Below are 21127 nucleotides of genomic sequence, written 5' to 3' on the forward strand. Positions count from 1 at the left end.
GTTCACTGACGCTGTGGCGGCCCAGCGGTATCTTCAGACCCTACCTGCCCCCGGTGATACAGGCACCTGAACTCTTTGTGCTGTAGATGGGAATCGGGATTGCTGACCAGCACTGCCCTCTTTGATTCGGGGAGACCTCTTAGTTAACCTTCGGAGATATTTTGGTTTTGGTTTGTTTTGTGGACCTTCTGTGTGGTTTTTCTTCGTGTTTCAAACTGCTCTGGTCCACACATTTTGGACTTTCTATCTAGCATTGGGGGCCCAATGGCTGGTAAGTGGACCAAAGGATTTCTGCGAGAACAATACGGGCCAGGCAGGCCTATTTCAGATACACTGGTGAAGATATGTTAGCGGCCATTCCACTAGTAACCTTGGCAGGGACGGTGGAGCCTCTCCATGTGCAGCTCAATCTGCTCAGCTTGTGGTTTCTTTTTTGTCTGTTTTTTTACAAGTGGGACTGTTTTTTTTAATTTTCTTTCTCGAGGTTTTTTTTTAGTTTTTCACGAACGCTGAGAGCACATGGTTATTCCACTAAAGCCAGGGGTACCATTTAAAGTAGTCCCAAAAGGCAGGTTCATAGATCAGTTATCTAATTGGTTAAAGCTGCATAATGCCAGGGGAAAGCTTTTGAAAACTCTCAAGCCCTTTCTCTATATTTTGGTGAAAGGGTAAAAACCTGCCATTGTACAATGGCAGCCTGGGTGCTGGGTGCTGTGGGAGCCACTGTTACCTTAAACATTTACAGATAATTATCTACGTAGTAAGAATGGACCTCGCCATCCCTTCTCCAGGATCCGTTGCTGCTCTTAAACTGCTCCAGCTGTTCTCTCATGGCTTCTGACATCAGCAGAGCCCCAGCTGTGAATTACTGCCTGCCTTCATGCTGGAGGCCATCTGCTCCCCTGCAGATCTGCTGTCCACACGGCACAGTCTCTTTATAATCTCAGGCTAGTCGGATGGAGGGGGAGGAATATTTTCCCTATTAACTCACTTCACAGCCTTAATTTCTGCAAACTCAGCATCTCCTGTAGAGGGTATTAGAGTAGCCGTGCTAGTAAAAGAAAAATAAATAAATGATCGAGTTGGCAGTTAAACAAAATCATTAGCATCCTCCTTTTATGTTTTGACTTTTCTTTCATGCCTGAGGAGATTGGTGTTTAAAGTTTCAGAGAGTTCCTCCTAAGACTCTCCTGCTGTTGTTAGTCTAATTATTGAAGGGGTGCTGCAGTTCTGATTGTCAGCAGTGACTCCCATGCATCCATCATATTGATACACATTAAGCATGAATACACCATGGACAGCTGAAGAGTGGATCTTCACTAGATTCTTATGCAAGCATCATACTGACACATATAAGGCATGAATACAGCATGAACAGTTGCAGTGCGGATTCAGGGAAGGATTATTTTTTTTAATGAAGTTTTCTTAGCTTCCATTCAGATGAATCCAGAACATGTGGGTTTACGCTCCCCTACCAGCAGATGGAAAAGGAGCAAACTGACGTCACAATATATAATCCCCTCTAGTGGCATCAACCTGCCAGTATTCTCCGTCTCCAGCAGATGGTGGACGTGCATATTCCCTCTGGGGATTGCTCAATTTGAGAAAAAGGAGAAAAGAATAATTTGCCCCGCTCTCCATAAGGTCCCTTCCCCAGTTGAGAATTCCTAAGGTGATTTCCGTGGTCCCTCAGAGGTGTGCCTTGGTCAGGTAGCTGGTTTTTCAGCCAGCGGGGACTTAGCTGTTTGTGCAGCTGAAAGGCAGCGGGTGCAGGAAACCAAGCATGGAAGTGACGGCAAATGCCCTCTCCCCCTGCAGCCGGAAACCGTCTTTGTACTCAGCCAGGCAAGGCTGAGCTCTGGTAAGTGTTTAAAAAAAAAAAAAAAGAGACAGCAAAGGAGAGTTCTGCTAGGGCTTCCTTCCTCCCAGTCCGTGCTCGGTGCGCCATTCCGATGTTCGTCACGCTCTGTGGGAGGTCAAGGGACGTGGTAGCCTGGTGGATTGAGCAGCCTCCGTTGGCTAGGCCCTGCTCTTAGGCTTCTTCATTGCACGCTGCAAAGAAGGCCTCAACGGCTTTTTGCGCGCTTCTTAGGCTGCCCTCTACAGGCTTGTCAGTTCGTTGTGTGCAAATAGCTGTCCATCCAGTTGTGCGTCCAGTTTTCTGGACGCCTAGTTGGGCTTTGTTGTGCGTCCAGGCTCATGTTTTCTTGTGCATCCAAGTTAAGCGCTTATTCTACGGGTACCTAGGTATTGGGACGCCTAGCATTGAGATTCCTAAGTATCTGATGCCCAAGTATCGGACACCCAAATGTTGAACTCCTAGAATTTTTGAATGTCTTAAAAAAAACAAACCAACAGATGCACGTTTCCAGCCGCTGCTCATGGCACTGTAAGCCATAATGGCGCCTATACCTAAGAAGCCTAAGCGCCTTTCTCTTTGCTCTGCCTGTCTTATTAGGTCATTTCAGCCAGGAGTGCCAGTGCTGTTTGGAGTCTCAGAGAGATTTATCCTCCTCTGATTTCATGAAGCCTGGTTCTTCCCAGCCAGATGTAGGTGTGGGTAAAGACGACTTAGGTGGGGCACCTGATTTTGGAACTCCCCTAACTGGTTCCTCAGCAGGGGATGATAGTGAGTATGCCCCCAGGTGCCTCCTGGTTTGGATACTTCTACATTTTCCTGGGTGGAATTTTTCCAGGGGTTGCAATCCTTTCTTCAGGCGCATTCCTCAACTCAATCCACTGCTTCTGGAGTGGAAGAGCAGGTAAGAACCTTGCCTGGACCTTCTTTTAAACACTGGAGTCCTCCTAGAGTGGCAGTGGGTCCTCCTGATAGAGACTCGGATGCAGGGGCGGTTCTATAATGAGGCAGGGTGAGGCGGCTGCTTCAGGTGGCAGCATTTTGAAGTGGCAAAAAGTGCCCCTTCAAAATTCTGCCCAGCCCTTGCCTCGCCTCACCCTGCCTCCTATCGCTCTACCCTCCTGACTCCCCGAAGACTCACAAAAACCCTGGTGATCCAGGGTTTTTGTGGATCATTTTCAGTTTCAGGCACTGTCCTTGTTTTGGCCACCGCTCCAAGAACCTTTTCCAAGGTAATGGCGGTAGCAGTGGCAGAATTGAGAAAGGGAGATCCGAGCCAAGTTGCCAGAAGAGAACCGCCTGGTGACTCACAAGGAGATTTCCCTGCTGCAGGAACTTGGCTTGGTAGCCAAGAGCAGTCTTCAGCCTACTCAGTCACTGGAATACTTCGGGGTTCATTTCGATATGAAGCAGGGCAAGGTGTTCCTGCTGGAAGCTTGAATTCAAAAGATGGTAGTGCAGTTCCGTCTGCTGATGAGCACTCTGCACCTGACCGTATGGTCTTTACCTGCAGGTACGTGACTTAATGGCGGTGACCCTGGAAGTGGTACCGTGAGCGAGGGTCATATGCGTCTTCTTCAGCGCTCACTGCTGTCTCGGTGGATCCCGCAGTCTCAAGACTATTCTATTTGGCTTCACCTGCCGATGGAGGTTTTCTCCCAACTGCAGTGGTGGTTACAGGCAGAACATCTAAGGAAGGGCGTTTCCCTAATCCCTCCAGACTGGTTAGTACTGACGATGGATGCGAGTCTCCTTGATTGGGTAGCTCACTGTCAGGAGCTGGCAGCGCAAGGCTGCTGGAATGCAGAGGAGTCTCTCTGGAACATCAATCGCCTGGGAGCCAGATCAGTCCAGTTGGCATATTTACAATTCAGCTACAGGCTGCAGGGTTGATCAGTCCAAATAATGTTGGACAATGAACATAAGAACATAAGAAATTGTCATGCTGGGTCAGACCAAGGGTCCATCAAGCCCAGCATCCTGTTTCCAACAGAGGCCAAACCAGGCCACAAGAACCTGGCAATTATCCAAACACTAAGAAGATCCCATGCTACTGATGCAATTAATAGCAGTGACTATTCCCTAAGTAAACTTGATTAATAGCCATTAATGGACTTCTCCTCCAAGAACTTATCCAAACCTTTTTTGAACCCAGCTACACTAACTGCACTAACCACATCCTCTGGCAACAAATTCCAGAGCTTTATTGTGCATTGAGTGAAAAAGAATTTTCTCCGATTAGTCTTAAATGTGCTACTTGCTAACTTCATGGAATGCCCCCTACTCCTCCTATTATCCGAAAGTGTAAATAACCAATTCACATCTACTTGATCAAGACCTCTCATGATCTTAAAGACCTCTATCATATCCCCTCTCAGCAGTCTCTTCTCCAAGCTGAACAGCCCTAACCTCTTCAGCCTTTCCTCATAGGGGAGCTGTTCCATCCCCTTTATCATTTTGGTTGCCCTTCTCTGTACCTTCTCCATCACAACTATATGTTTTTTGAGATGCAGCGACCAGAATTGTACACAGTATTCAAGGTGCGGTCTCACCATGGAGCGATATAGAGGCATTATGACATTTTCCGTTTTATTAATCATTCCCTTCCTAATAATTCCTGTTTGCTTTTTTGACTGCTGCAGCACACTGAGCCTACGATTTTAAAGTATTATCCACTATGATGCCTAGATCTTTTTCCTGGGTGGTAGCTCCTAATATGGAACCTAACATTGTGTAACTACAGCAAGGGTTATTTTTCCCTGTATGCAACACCTTGCACTTGTCCACATTAAATTTCATCTGCCATTTGGATGCCCAATCTTCCAGTCTTGCAAGGTCCTCCTGTAATGTATCACAGTCTGCTTGTGATTTAACTACTCTGAATAATTTTGTATCATCCGCAAATTTGATAACCTCACTCGTCGTATTCCTTTCCAGATCATTTATATATATATTGAAAAGCACCGGTCCAAGTACAAATCCCTGAAGCACTCCACTGTTTACCCTTTTCCACTGAGAAAATTGATCATTTAATCCTACTCTCTGTTTCCTGTCTTTTAACCAGTTTGTAATCCACGAAAGGACATCGCCTCCTATCCCATGACTTTTTAGATACGATGGTGGCTTACATCAATTGGTGGGAAAGTACAAAGAGCCAACAAGTGTCACAGGAAATAGAACCACTTATGGAATGAGCAGAAGTGTATCTCCAAATGATCTCACAACGCAGGTAAAAACAACGTAAGAGCAGACTTTCTCAGCAGGGAGAGTCTGGACCCAGGGAGTGGGCATTCTCAGACAAGGCATTTCAACTTATTCGGGATCACTGGGGTCTTCCGTTCTTAAACATGTTGGTGACCTTGCACATTGCGAAGGTTCTGCACTTCTTCAGTCGCAGAAGAGATCCGAAGTCCTTGGGGATTGATGCCCTAGTGCAGGAGTGGCCAGAAGACCAATTGCTGTATGCCTTTCCTCCATGGCCCATGTTGGGCAGATTGATTTAAAGGATCAAATGCAAAAGAGGGATGGTGCTTTTGGTCACTCCGGATTGACCCACGAGACCATGGCATGCAGATCTGTAGAGGCTCCTGGTGAACTCGCCTCTTCGACTTCCAGCACACAGGAACCTGTTGCGGCAGGGAACTGTTCTTCACGAAAATCTGAATCGATTTTGTCTTACAATTTGGCCCTTGAAAGGGCTTGCTTGCTGAAATGTGGCTATTCCATGGCAGTGATTTCCACCTTACTAAGAGCAAGAAAGTTCTCCACTTCCTTGGCCTATGTGTGGGTTTGGAGAGTGTTTGAGGCCTGATGTGAGGATAGAGGTATTCTTCCTTCCTAGGTCAAGATTCTGCTCATTTTGGAAATTTTGCAGGATGGCGTGAATGAAGGCTTGACTCTCAATTCCTTAAAGGTACAGGTAGCAGCACTCACCTGTTTTAGAGGTCAGGTAAATGATGGATCCTTGTCGGCTCATCTGATATGGCCCATTTTCTGAGAGGCGTGAAACATCTTCAGCCTCCTTTGCGGTTTCCGGTGCCCTTGTGGATTCCTAATTTGGTATTGGACTTTTTGGCAGGCCCTACATCTAGACCGCTACGTACTCTCTCCTTGCAGATGTTGACCTAGAAGATGGTATTTCTTGTGTCAATTTGTTCTGCGTGTAGGGTTTCTGAACTGCAGACTCTGTCTTACCGGGAACCATTTCTCCAGATGACTTCAGGGGCAGTACGGCTGCGTACTGTTCCTTCCTTCCTTTTTATCGAAGGTGGTCACTTAGTTTCACTTGAATCAGTCCATCTTCCTGCCGTCCTAATGTAACCGTCTCTAAAAGTCAGAAAGGAGGCCCAGACAACTGATTCGTAAAGATAGGCTTTTATTGCTAGCAAGATGCAGCTAAGACAAAGGCTTAGTACAACTGCATGCCCCTCCCCTTCAGGAGCAGACTCTTATGCACTTTACAGTTCTTATCTTTTACACATGCGTTCTAAGCACTTAGACAGAGAGAGAGATGTAGAGGAGTATCATTTGTTGCGACCCTTGTATGCCAAGAGACATATTGTCCAATATCTAAAGGTTACTGAACCCTTGCGGAAGTTGGACTGTCTGTTAGTCTTTCACGGCGGTACTAGACAGGGAGAGCCAGTCTCGTGGGCTACAATAGCTCGCTGGATTAAGGAGGTAGCCATGGCTGCATATGTGGATGCCAGGAAGCCATTTCCTAGTCAGGTTAGGGCTCATGCCACTAGGGCTCAGGCAGTGTCATGGGCAGAAGTTAGATTGTTGTCCTCCATCAACATTTGCCAAGCTGTGATGTGGCCCTCCTTACACACCTTTTCCAGGTATTATCGTCAGGATGTGCAGGCTCAGGAGGTCGCGGCCTTTGTACGCGCGGTTTTGACAGGACCATGAGCAGCCTCCTGCCCTATTCGGGAGCAGCTTGGGTACATCCCACTTGTTCTGGATTCATCTGACTGGACGCTAGGAAATGAGAAATTACTACTTACCTGATAATTTCCTTTTCTTTAGGACAGTCAGATGAATCCAGCTTCCTTCCCTTGGCTGCCAAATGATTGTATTATAGTCCTCCTGTGTGGCTAGGTGTTACAGGGCTTACTGGTAAGTGTTTGTTCAGTCCCTACACTAGTGTTAATACATTTATGTCTGAGCTCAGTGTTTCATGTTAGCTGAGTATTGAAATGGTTATCTGTTTGTTTTTAATCAAATTTTTTGCTAGTCTGTCCACAGTTACTTTTGAAGAGAATACTGGCAGGCTGATGTCACTGCAAGGGTATATATACTGTGATGTCAGTTTGCTCCGTCTCCATCTGCTGGTAGAGGTGCATAACCCACTTGTTCTGGATTCATTTAACTGTCCTAAAGAAAAGGAAATTACCAGGTAAGCAGTAATTTCTCAATGGTCACAATAAAATAGGCACACCTTTTTAAAAATAATGCAAAAATATAAGAAGTGTGTGTGTTTGTGTGAGAAAAAATAAAAAGGAAACTTAGCAATTAGACTAAAAAGGAAAGCAAAGCATCAAAATAAGCAAGTTGATATTTTGAGAAACATTTAAAGATGCTCTATGAGAACCTCTTATGTGGATAATAGCATATCATTTGGTACCAGTAAGCAGTTCTGCAATGGATAGGATATAAAGCACACCATAAGAGTGCTTTACATAGCACTAATTGTATATGGGGATAAAAAAAAAAAAGGCAATTTAAAAACCATAAAAATAATTGTTTGATGTAGTTTTTTGGGCTAGTATACACTTTGCTGATAAGCGAGACCTCTTCTGATCATAATAGGGTCTCACACAAGGAAATGGTCTGATTGGATTACTGATTTCTTCCTATATTGGGCTTTAACCTCCTGATGCCTGAAATGGCTGCACTCTCGCTGGCTGTTTTTATAGCCGATCCTATCCCTACAGCCAATGGTGACCCCAAGCTTGACAGTGGGAAACTGAAAAACACAATAATCCCTCAGGAGAATCTTCTCTCAGAAACTGAGAATGGGCATGCATGCCAAAAAAAAGCTGTTAAAGATCCACAGTTTGATGTGCCAATAAAATTACATCAGCAATAAGAAACTCTGCAAAAGTACAAACAAATTCCAAGGAAAGAAAATATCACAGAGAGGGCAGACCCTAGTGATATATCCCAGCTGTCCCTCACGTTCTATGGGGAGCTCCACCTGACTTCCTCTCATCTACTTTTGTGAGTGTAGATACCATGTGAGATCTCCACTAGCAGGCACCCTAGTTTAGGATCTATAGGGCGTTTAGGAATGGAGCATATGACTTTGCTACGGTACCCCTTATGTGGTTGCTTCAGTGGTGGACTCCTGCCTGCTCAGGAACAAGTAGAGCTAGAGATTTGTGTGGTGTTTTTTGTAGTACTTAGAGGGAGCAGAACTGCAGCATTTTATTTCAGTTTTTGATGGGGAATGTTTTTAGGTTTTTTTTTGCTTTGCTTGCCTGTTCCAGTGTAACTGGGCCTTGCACTCCTGGCTATACAAAATAGAAAGTAAGATCTATCTAGTCAAAAAACAGGAGTCTGAGTGTTTTTGTACTGTTTAAGGATTTTTTATTTTTTTTGGGGGGGGGGGGGGGGGGGAGTTAAATATTTTCCTGGAATCTCTCATCCTGTTTCAGAGTGGAAAATCCCCTGCTCTGGAAAGGAAAGGAAGAGAGAAGGACCTGCTGATTCCAACTCACCCCCAGTGGAGAGACCAAAGTAACTCTGAGCCAGTGAAATTGATTTTGAGTATTTTGCTTTTTAAGGATGTGCATTTATTTTGAATGAATGAATTAAAAAAAACGTAACAAATGAGGCCATTTTCAGTTCGTACAAATGATATGAACTGAAAATAAGCCCCGGGAGAAAACACATAAAAATGTTTGTGTATATTTGTATTTGTTCGGTTAAAAAAAATACAAAAACGGCCTTGTGCCAGGTCCAGGCCTAGGCTTGCATGATGATGCTTGTAATTCCAAGCTACAGCCTGATTTCCTTCCTAAAGTTAGGAAAAATCTCACAGGCACTGATGGAGGGGTGAGATTCGATTATTTTATTTGTGGGGGGAAAATGGGATTAAATTGTTTAATGTTTCCTGCCTCATTTATTTTCTGAGATTAAACATCTTTTCCTTTACCTTAGAGGTGTTATCTTTCCAGAATTACTTCAATAAGGAAGAGAGAGAAGTATTTCTTTGATTTTTTTTTTATCCCTTACATTGTACTTGTAACTTTCCGTGGACCACACACTCCTGCCTTGCAGTCCAGGTCCTGCTGATGAAACCTGTGGCCTGTTGAGGTCTTCCAGCATGGCTTTCAGCATCTGGCTTCTGTTCTACATCCCACTCTATCTGGAGTGCACTACTGCTTCCGTGTTTTATACTTCTGACATCCTGAACTTCCTGTGGCGCTGGCTGATGATGTCAGTATCACTGGAAACCCATTGCACTCACTGGATGCCTTAGCCACTTCGCTCTTCCTAATCTGACTTCTTGTGACCTGGGCCTGGCCATGTTACTGACCTCATACTGCTTGCTGCCTGTCCTGACCTTGGACTGACTCTCGTCTGTACCTGAATGATGCCTGCCCTGACCTTAGATTGACTCTCGCCTGTTGCCTGAACGCTGCTTCCCCTGACCTTGGATTGACTGATCACACCTCCACCTCCTGCTATAACACAGTGCCTCAGGTCCTACTCATCAGCTATTACCTGTGAGGGCCTACCTAACTCCTTTGGAGGTTGCCTTGTGACTTGGATCTTCACTGCAGCTCTAGCCCCCCTCCAAGTATGCAATGGCCATGATGGTACTATTTCCACTCTGTTCCTTTTATTTCTCTTTCTTACTGGTACCAAAACTGCTATTAATCAATAGGGAATAACCACTGCTTGTTGCCAGCATTAGTTGCATGGGATCTATTTAATGTTTAGGTGCTTACGACTTGGATTGGCCGCTGTTGGAAACAGGATACTGGACTGGGTGGACCCTTGGTCTGACCCAGTATGACATATCTTATGTTCTTATGTTTATTGTCCAGGTAGGCGCTTTGTACATTTTTAAAGCCTGTTTATCCTTTTTGCAAATTTATCAATTCCTTATTTAACAAACAGTTTTAGTTCTTGTGGAGATTTTCCCCATTGAACATGGTCTGTGGATGTGTGGATTTTCCGCCCATCCACACAAGCTTTGAGCTTGTGTGGATGGGCGGAAAATAAATTCAATAAATAAATACATTGACAAGAAGTCTTATTTAATCTCCTAAAAATGATGTCATCCTCCCTATAGCAGAGCAGCTGCAGCCATCTTATTTTATAGCTTTTAAGAGAAATTAGTACTACAATTTAATAAAATTAATAGTGACTCAGGTTCTGTTTAGAGATTTGAGGAAAGGCTTGCTTTAAAAGTCCTTAGAAGCTTTTCAGGTGGTGCCTGTAACACAGCATGAGCTGGGTTGTAGAATTGCTGGAGGACAGAATATTCTGGACTTCAGCCTTTTCTCCATAGAACAGTGCTTTATTTGCAAGGTAGAAAACTATAGTAACTGAAGCAGTCTGCTTACCTCAGCAGCACAATTCAGAGTTATAACACTCATGGTTAGGACAGACTTGTAGCAGTTCACAGGTGTGGAGAGCAGGGTTTTTGTTTTTTAATGACTATTTTTTATGACTTCAGAGGAGAACATTACAAGAAAATGTACACATAGTAGAAAAGCATAGGTAGGTATAGAAATCACAAGCAAGATTGCCATAATAAACCTAATTTACTAACCTCACCTACAGAGGTTTAAGACATTGTAAAACCCTGGTAATGTGTGCACTTCTGTGCCCTTCTCTCCCCATACACACATCTATACTCATTCATACATAGCAGCTTTTAAGATCTCCAACTGTATTACATTTAACCCAAAGCCAAGCAAGTTGACTCTATTAATCATATAGCCTGCTGCAGCCTGACATTCTCCAGAAAATAGACATTAAATCAGCAACATCTTTGAGACCATTTGAATTTGCAATATGACTCAACAGTCGGTTGGGTTTCAGTTGGCAGGCTCATAATAAAAGGCTTTCAAAGGGAAATACATTTTTTAAAATCTTCAACAGTTCCCTGTTGGCATACCAATTTCTCAAGTTGAAAGATCTCCAAAATAAATTTTTTTCCACAGATCTATATCGGGCCCTGTTTCCTCTATCCATTTGATGAGTATACATTTTCTAGCTACCATTAAGGCCAAGTCAATTAAACGTTTATTGTTGTTGTAAGTACATTATCTTCCATCATTCTTAAACCCAAACATGCTCTTGTGCCATAACAAATCTCATCATTCTCTATATTTCCTCAAAAACCTCCTGCCAAAAAACAGTGTCTTGCTACAAGAGTAGAAACTATAAATAAACATACCTTTCTCTACTAGGTTCACACACGGTGGATTCCCCAATAAAGTCATTGCAGAAGGGTTAGAAGGAAAAATGTAACTATTTGTGGATTATACTAAGATCTGCAAGAGGGTGAACATGCCTGAAGGAGCAGAGAGAATGAAAAGTGATTTAAGAAAGCTTGAAGAATGGTTGAAGATTTGACAGCTGTAATTCAATGCCAAGATGTATAGATTTGTGCATCAGAGATGTGGTGATCCAAAAAAGCTGTATATGATGGGAGGTGAAAGACTAATGTGCAGGATAGGAGAGGGACCTTGGGGTGATTATGTCTGGCAATCTGAAGGCAGTGAAGCAATGTTATAAGGCGGTAGCTAAAGCCAGAAAAATGCTGGGCTGCATAGAGAGAGAGGAATAACCAGCCGGAAAAGGGAGCAGGGAGAGGGGGTCCTTGGTGAGGCCTCACCTGGAGTACTGTGTTCAAAATTGTATCTCAAAAAAGAAATATTCCAGAGGAAAGCAACCAAAATGGTGTGGGGTCTGTTTCAGAAGACCTACAAGAAGAGGCTGAAGAATCTAAATTTGTATGCCCTAGAGGAAAGGAGGAGCAGGGGAGATATGTTACAGACCTTCAGATACCTGACAAGTATTAATGATGCACAAACTTCAAACCTTTTCCGTTGGAAAGGAAACAGTAGAACTAGGGACCATGATATGAAACTCCAGTGGGGACAACTCAAAACCAATATCAAGAAATATTTCTTCATAGAGAGGGTTATGGATGCCTGGAATGCCCTCCCAGAAGAAGTGGTGAAGACGAGAACAATAAATGAAGTCAAAAGAGCATGGGACAAACACTGCAGATCCCTAAAGGCTTGAGGTTGAAAATGAAGAAAGGGGGTGGTGTAACATTTCTGTATGGGGATAATCTGCACAAGAGCGGCAGCTACTACTCTTAATGGACCGCATGGGGTAACCTGCAAGGAGCGGCAGCTACTATCCTTAATAGAATGGATGGGGGTAACTTGCATGGCAGAGCAGCTACTACCATAAGCAAATTGCTAGGCAGACTGGATGGACCATTTGGTCTTTATCTGCCATCATTACTATGTTATTATGTTCCTATGTGTCATAAGAGGAGAATTCTTCTAAATTCTTTGAATAGCAAGTACATAAGACCATCATAATAGGCACTCCCGGTTATTACACTTTCAATTGCCTTATGCATAATCATATGGTCAAAAGCCACAGTTAAATTATGTTTTTTCATTTCTTAATGCACATGAAATCATTTATCAGAATCTTTGGCAGATCATCCCATGTATTACCCTGATATGGATCTGTGTTTTGAAACTCAATCTGCATCGGGGGTAATCAGAAGAGCATTCCAGGAGTCACCCAACAGGTTTTGTGAGGTCTTCCTCAAATATTCATTCTCTACTAGTTTGGTGACTAGTTTCTTCATTGGTTCCGGTTTGAACATTTTGGCGCCAATGAAGAACCTAAATGCCGAGCTAGTAGAGAATGTATATTTGTGAGAGGCCACACGAAACTTGTTGGATGACTCCTGCAATGGTTTTTCTGAGTATCCCTTGATACAGATCGAGTTTCAAAACACGGACCCATGTCAGGGTAATACATGGGATGATCTGCCGAATATGCTGATAGGTGATTTCAAATGCGTTATAAAATGATAAAACATAATTGAACTATAGATTTGGACCATATGATTATGCAAAAGGCAATTGAAGGTGTAATAACCAGGAATGTATATTATAATGGTTTTATGCACATGCTATTTGAAGATTATGTTACTACCGGTATGTCATCATAGGTAACTATTGGACAAAGACCATTTTTTCTTCAAGTAATTCCAAAATAATCTAACTGGTTTAATCAGTGGGTGCATTTCAATTTCCCTAAGCAAGGAACCACCCACCCCATGAATCACAATAATAAGCCAGTATGAAACATTAAAACATAGAAATGACTGCAGAAAAGGACCAATGGTCCATCCAGTCTGCCCAGCAAGCTTCTTATGGTAGTATCTGCTGCGCTGTGCAAATTACCCCCATGTATCAGTCAGTGCTGCTTGACGTGCTTTGCTTATGGACTTGGCTATAGAAGCAGTCCTGTGTTTTTTCCTTAATGTCTGCACATTAGTACCCCAGACTTTAAAAAAGTCATGGCTCGTGTTGGTTGTCTCTGAATCCAAATTCCTCTTTCAGCCCCCACCCCCTCCTATGGATCCCATCATATCTTTTTCAGTATCAAAATTAGCATATTTGTATATTCCCAATATCCAAGCAGATATCACTCACAGGTGGCAAGCTTCATTATAAAGTTGCAAATCCAGCTTTATATCCCCTCCCCCCACCCCCAGCTTTATTTGCCTAAACAATTTCTTAAGCTCTACCAAGGTTTCTTCTACCACAAAATTATTTTTGTTAAATTGTTGAATATCATTCCTCAGCAACCAGCATTATTTTAGTTAAAAGAACCATTTTAAATAGAGCAGTTCTACCCATCATAGTTAAAGGTAGATGCTCAGGCCTGGATTTGTCAATAGGCCGGTACCTAGGGCAACCAAAGTCTGGGGGACAGCAGGTTGGCTGAAGATTTGCTGCATTTCAGTTGTACTGAATCTCACTCTGCAGAGAACAGCCCCCTCTGCTTCCTGATCCAGCGCCTCCCCTCCAGGCAGCATGCAGGGAACAGGAGAGCCCGCAGCAGACAGGGCAAAGGGGGATCATTCTGGGCAGATTAGGAGGGGCTGAGTAGAGATCATTGGAGGGTGGGAAGAGAGGGTGGGGAATGAATGGGGATTGGCTGGGGGTGTATGTGCTTGAGAGACAGGGGAACAAGGAAAGGGGGCACTGTTCATGTGTGGGAGAGAGGATGGATGTGTGTGTGTGTCATACTGAGTGGGATATTAAGAGAAGGGCTACAAGGTGGAGCAGGACCCCTCCCTCCTCACCTCCCCATCCACTGCAATTCCAGTCCTCTCTCCCTTTGATCTTGGATTCTATCTCCCAGATCCTGGAACCTCTCTTCCTTCCTTCGTCTCCCTTCTCCCCAGATCCTGGAACCCACTCCCCAACCCTTCCTACTCCCTCCTTCCCTTCCTCAATCCCAGAACCTCCTTCTCTCTCCCTTCTCTTCCCCACCCCAGATCCCTAATCTTTCCCAGCTCACATTTTCCCCATCCTTAGTCCTCTTTCCTTCTCATCCTCCTCCTCTTTCTCCTCACCCCATTCCTGATCCTCCTCCCTTCTTTCCCCCATTCCTGAGGTCTCCTCCTTCTACTGATTCTTGATATCATTTTTCTTTTACCCAATAAAAACTAAATACCACCAATAATTAGAGTGTAAAACTACTTCATTTTTGTAATGCAGTGTAACAAATGGAAATGTTTGCCAGTCTGCTTCAGAGTTTTTTTAATGCTTGCCACGGGATCTACCCCTGAGCTGCCACAGGAAACTAGGGCAGTGTGTCTTAGACCTTCTGCTCTCTGATGTCTGACCTGGGGGCGGATGACAGGGGGTGATAGCACCAACAGTGGCTAGGGACACCAAAATCATAAATCCATCACTGGGTAAGGCTGAGGGGAATGCAAAGGGATGAGACAGGAAAGAATGGAGAGATGCTATTTATTGCAAAAGGGAGCAGCACAAATGGAGTTTACAGATGCAATTTAAAGTGTGGTCAGAATTCTACCTGCAAGGCTTTCTTTGTTTATGGTTTGAACACGATTTGAAGGAGGAAAGAGCATTGTGTAACTTTCTGTAGGGAGGTATGGTTTGGGGCAGGCGTTTGATCTCTGTCTGCACTTCTTACATTTTGGTTTCTGGAGGAATTACTTAGCCTAATAGCTCAATGTAGACAGGTGCAGACTTCTCCTTTCTTCGGCAGGTTATGTGCATACATAGCTGAGAAAGGAAGGTTGGGGGTGGGGGGGGGGGGGAGGAAGGGGCTGCTACAGCATCCACCACAAGCCCACCACACAGGCAGAGCTGTGAGCAGAAAACCACCCCATTTCACACCCTGCTTATCTTATCTTGTTTCTCTGGCTAGGATCTCTGAGGTGGTGTCAGCGAACCTGTGCACCTGGCAGGATGACGACTCTGCAGTGTCGCATGAGGAACCCGCAGCTTTAACCCAATCCTAAACCCCCCACCCCCCCCTGCTGTCAGTCCCTCTCATCCACCATGGAATTAATGCTGTACCTTGGCATTTCTGGGATGGGAGGGAAGCTGGGAGAGCCTGGCACCGTGCATCTCTGGCCCTCTAGGTTACCTTCCAATTGTAAGGCCGGGAATGGCACACCAGTTAAGGGATTCCAGGGATTTTGTAGCCTGCTCAATCAGGATTCTCCATCATTGCTACAAACAGCCCAGTGATGCAGATTCATTTACAATAAGTTAAAACAGCACTCTGAGAACATCTTTAAAATGTTATTTCAGATTTTAAAAAATGCTTTATAAAATATATATTTTTTAAATCTACTACATGGTAAACTCAAAGCAAAAAAAATAAATCATAAGGATAACAGTCCAAGAATAATAAGGAAAATGAATACAAGGAGATTACAAATTCCTTATTTTCCCCCTAAGCATATTACATTATTCATCAGCTATTCTCTCATACTTCACTTACTGGAAAATCCTCTGCAGGGGCTGAATGGAGAAAGGTCAGGTAGTGTAATAATGGCTCTATCAAATATTGCTAAAGATACAAGCTTTCAACAGAGAACAAAGAAAGAATCCAAATCATTGGAGATACAGCAGAGGCAGCACTCACAGCCCCTGGGGGAGAGGAGTCATAGTCATTGCACAATGTTGACACCTAATGGCTGGATTCAGGGCTCAAAGCCTTAGCCAGGCAATTTGGCACCAATGGCCAAGTGAAAGAGTGCAGTCTCACTCTGTATGCAACACAGGACACCACAAGCTGGGAGACTGTCAATTTTTTATTATTTAAAATATAAGACTATTATTTTTTGTTTTATAACTTATAAGTAAAAAGGGGGAAATGTGGAAAACAGGATTTGCATTCAGACAACAACCAACAAGGACTGAACTTCACAATCTGGGTAAACAAATAAGCGTGGGGGTAGCTTGCTTATTACAGCAGTTACTACCCTAAACCAATTAAGCCTGATACATCACTTTAAATGCATATACAGTACTGCTCTTTGCTTCAACAGTAGGGGGAAATGTGGAAAACAGAATTTACATTCAGACAACAACCAACAAGGCATCGAACTGTGCAGTCTGGGTAACCAAGCATCGGGGTAACTTGCTTGATGCGGCAGTTACTACCCTTAACCATTAAGCCTTATGCTCACCTTTTATGCAATTCCAACATTACTCTCTGCATCAATGACAGGGGATGGCAGAAAATTTGAATCAGTTACCAACAAGGGCCCTGAACTTGGTGGTTGATGAAACAGATAAGTATGGGAAAATAATGAAACAGATAAGTATAGGAAAATAAGTGTGGGAGCTTGCTGGGCAGACTGGATGGGCCGAGTGGTCTTTTTCTGCCGTCATTTCTATGTTTCTAAGTAGACATAAGTGTGACCCTGATCCCAAAAGTACTACCCATAGGTCTATATAGATGTAATCCTTAATCTCTGCCAGAACTGACTGTTTACAATGTGTGGTCAAGATGTTCAATATTTCATTGAGGGAGGGAGTTTGCCCTGTGTGTTTGAAAAAAAAATCTATTGTTGGCCCTATTTTAAAGTAACCTTTGGTAGATCCTACAGTCTGTGCAAACTATCAACCAGTTTCTAATATTTCGTTTTTTGCCATGCTTTTAGAAGAACTAGCTTTACCTCACATCTCCTTGATGGTAGAGGATTTACATGAGCTGGATGATTTTCAAAAGGGGACATAACATTGAGACTAGATGAGGCTTAGAGAGTGATTGAGCATAATAAGTCTGTTCTAGGAGTGTTGCTGGATCTTTCCAGTGCATTTGATTTAGTTGATCATGAGTTGTTGTAAGACAGATGCCAGTAGCTGGACTTATGGAAAGGAAATTTCTAGCTGAATTCAGGCCTGGCTAGATTTAGGCAACATAGGCAACTGCCTCTAGTGCCAAATTTTTATAGATGCCGGAGCCAGGGCCAGTACATCCCAATAGGTGAACTAGGTGGTTGCCTTGGATGCCAAACATTGGGGGTGGCAAAGAGCAGCCATATGGGGCTGCGAGCGGAGACCATCCCACTCACGACCGAGAGGAGTAGAGACTCAGAGGGTCGTGAGTGGCAGAGACTCAGTGGGCTGTGAGTGGCACCCATCCTGCTTGCGGCTGAGAAAGGCAGACACTCAGCAGGCTGCAAGCAGTGCCCATCCTGCTCGCAGCTGAGAGAAGCAGAATCTTGGAGGCCATGAGCGGCGCCTCTGTTTGTGTGTGTGTGTGTGTGTGTGAGAGAGAGCAGGATTGTGTGTGTATGAGAGAGCAATGGTGTTAGTGAGAGAGAGGGAGGGAGCCTGTGTCAAGGTGCATGTGTGAATGAGACAAGGAACCTAAGTGTGTGTAAGAGAGGGGGCCTGTTTTTTTGAGAAGCTGGACAATACCAAGGGTTTTAATAGCAAAATGTGGAAGGCGTTGTGGATTTTGAGAGAGGAGGGCAGCTGGAGTTTGTAGGTGACTGGACCCAAACGGCGGAGCACCGTAAAGGGGCCAATGTACCTGGGAGCAAAGCGAGCCGAAGGCAGCTTGAGTCGGATAAACCGGGTGCTGAGCCACACCTTGTCGCCTGGTTTAAACTGGGGAACTTCATGATGATGCGCATCAAAGAATTTTTTTGACCTTGGGCTGCTTGCTGTAGCAGCTGCTTTGTGGTATTCCAATGTTGATGCAACTCCTGGGTGGTTGACTGGGCTGCTGGTGAAGGAACAGATAGTGGAAGTGGAAGCGGTGGCAGAGGCTGACGTCCGTAGACCACTTGGAACGGTGATGAATGAACTCCACCCAGGGAAGGAGATCAGCCCAATCATTCTGCCATAGGTTAACGTAGGCCCGCAGAAATTGTTTCAGAGTCCTATTCGTTCTCTCTGTTTGTCCATTGGCTTGGGGGTGATAAGCCGAGGTGAAATCTAAGATGTTAAACATTTTGCAGGGAGATCTCCAAAATCGGGCAGTAAACTGGACTCCTCAGTCCGAGAGGATATGTTTGGGAAGACCGTGGAGTCGGAACACATGACGGATGAACAATTTCGCGAGCTGTGGTTCCAGAAGGAGTCCAGGTAGAGCCATGAAGTGGGCCATTTTTGAAAATCGGTTGACGGTGACCCAAATGGTGTTGTTGCCTCCAGAGGAAGGAAGATCCACGATGAAATCCATCACAATATGGGTCCATGGCTCACTTGGAATAGGCAGTGGTTGTAAGAGTCCTCACGGGCATCCCACTGAAGGCTTATGGCGGGCGTAAGTGGGACAAGACTCTACATAAGCCTGGGTGGCTTTCTTCATAGTAGGCCACCAGTAAAACTGCTGGAGTGTGGAGAGTGTTCTAGACTGCCCTGGGTGTCCTGCAGTCAGGGAGTCGTAAGCCCAATGGAGAGCTCTCTGGCGTAATTGACGAGGGACCACCTTCTTCCCAGGTGGCACCGGAAAAGTGGCAGCAGGATGACTTTGGCGGGGTCAATTATATGCCATGGAGTGTCAGGGACATCCTCAGGAATGAAGGATCTGGGAAGAGCATTGGCACGGCAATTTTTGTTGGCTGATCGGTAGCGCAGCAGGAAATTAAATCGGGTAAAAAAGAGGGCCCAATGGGCCTGACGATTGTTCAAGCACTGAGCATAGTGCAAATACTCAAGGTTTTTGTGGTTGGTATACACTGTGATCTGGTGTTGAGCTCCCTCGAGCCAGGGACACCATTTCTCAAAGGCTAGCTTAATCGCTAGCAGCTCCTTATCCCTGATTGCATAATTCCGTTCCGCCGGAGAGAAGCGTCTGGAAAAAAAGGAGCACGGATGTAAGGTATGGGTGGTCGAGTACTGGCTTAGAACTGCCCCTACTCCCATATCGGAGGCATCGACCTCAACAATGAATGGGCGTCTGGGATCCGAATGGCGGAGACACGGCTCCCGAAGAAAGGTAGTCTTGAGGTCCTGGAAGGCGGTCATGGCTTCGGGTGACCACTGGGAAGGATTGGCCCCCTTGCGAGTCATGGCTATGACTGGTACAGTCAGAGTAGAGTAATAGTGAATAAAAGACCAATAATAATTGGCAAAGCCAAGGAATCTCTGTAAGGACTTGAGGCCCATAGTATGAGGCCAATCGCGAATACTTTTCAACTTCTGGGGGTCCATTCTGAACCCTTGGCTGGAAACCAAGGAAAGGGACAGACTCCTGCTCGATAGAGCACTTTTCGAGTTTGGCATAAAGCTGATTGTCCCGTAGACGCTGGAGAACACGAGAAACATCATGGCGTGGGTTTGTAGATCTTGGGAACATACCAAGATGTCGTCAAGGTACACCACTACACATTGGTATAACATATCCCTGAAGACCTCGTTCATCAAATTCTGGAAGACCGCAAGGGCGTTGCAAATAGGGATGTGAATCAGGCTTCGGACGATTGAAAATATCGTCGATATTTTCAAAATCGTCAGAAATCGGGGGCTCCCCTGAAACGATAGGAAAACCCCATGATATTGATCGTGGGGGTTCTCTTATCGTTTTGGGGGAGGGCGGGAAAAACGCCACACAAAAATAACCCCTAAACCCACCCCGACCCTTAAAACTAATCCCTTTGCTTCCCCCACCCTCCCGACCCCCCCAAAAAACATTTTACAGGTACCTGGTGGTCCAGTGGGGGTCCCGGGAGCGATCTCCCACTCTCGGGCTGTCGGCTGCCACTAATCAAAATGGCGCCGATGGCCCTTTGCCCTTACCATGTGACAGGGTATCCGTGCCATTGGCCGGCCCCTGTCACATGGAGGGAGCACTGATTGGCCGGCGCCATCTTTAAAAATGGCGCGGGAGGGTGGAAGCAAAGGGATTAGTTTTAAAGGGTCGGGTGGGTGTTTTGTTTATCGGCTCGGGTGCAGTCGATAAACAAAACCGCGATCGGCCTGATGAAAAAAAACCCACATGTGAATCGGAACCGGAATCCGAACCGATTCCGGTTCCGATTCACATCTCTAATTGCAAAGGCCAAACGGCATCACAAGGTATTCAAAGTGGCCGTCTTGAGTATTAAAAGCAGTCTTCCATTCATCGCCTTTGCGGATTTGGAGAAGATTTTTGCTCCCTGAAATCTGTCAAAGAGCGTTGAAATCAAAGGCAAAGGATAGCGGTCTTTTAGGGTGATCTTGTTCAGACTCCGGTAGTTGATGCAGGGACAGAGCGAGCCGTCTTTTTTCCCCACAAAGAAAAAACCCATTCCAGCGGAGGGGTCGAATGAAGCCTTTAGCCAGGTTTTCGCGGATGTACTCCGACATGGCCTGAGTCTCTGTGAGCGACAATGGGTAGATCCTATCCTGAGGGAGCTCTGTGTTAGGCAAAACGTTGATTGCACAATTGTAGGAATGATGTGAGAGCAAAGTGTCCGCAGCTTTCTTGGAGAACACATCAGTATATGATGAATATTGTGGAGGAAGGCCCGGAGGAGAAAACGAAGTGCTCAGGCAAGGCAGAGGCGAGACAGACTCCAGACAATTGGCATGGCAGGAGGAACCCCAGCGGGAAAGTTGTAAAGTGGCCCAGTCAAATTGTGGGGTGTGCTGTTGTAACCTCGGCAGTCCCAGAACTACAGGATGAATGGCTTTGTCCAGAATGTGGAAGGAAATGGACTCCACGTGCAGAGATCCTGTGCGGAGCAGGATAGGAGCTGTGGTGTGAGTGACCTCACCA

Source organism: Rhinatrema bivittatum, chromosome 3, assembly GCF_901001135.1.
Source record: "Rhinatrema bivittatum chromosome 3, aRhiBiv1.1, whole genome shotgun sequence".
Taxonomy (NCBI): domain Eukaryota; kingdom Metazoa; phylum Chordata; class Amphibia; order Gymnophiona; family Rhinatrematidae; genus Rhinatrema; species Rhinatrema bivittatum.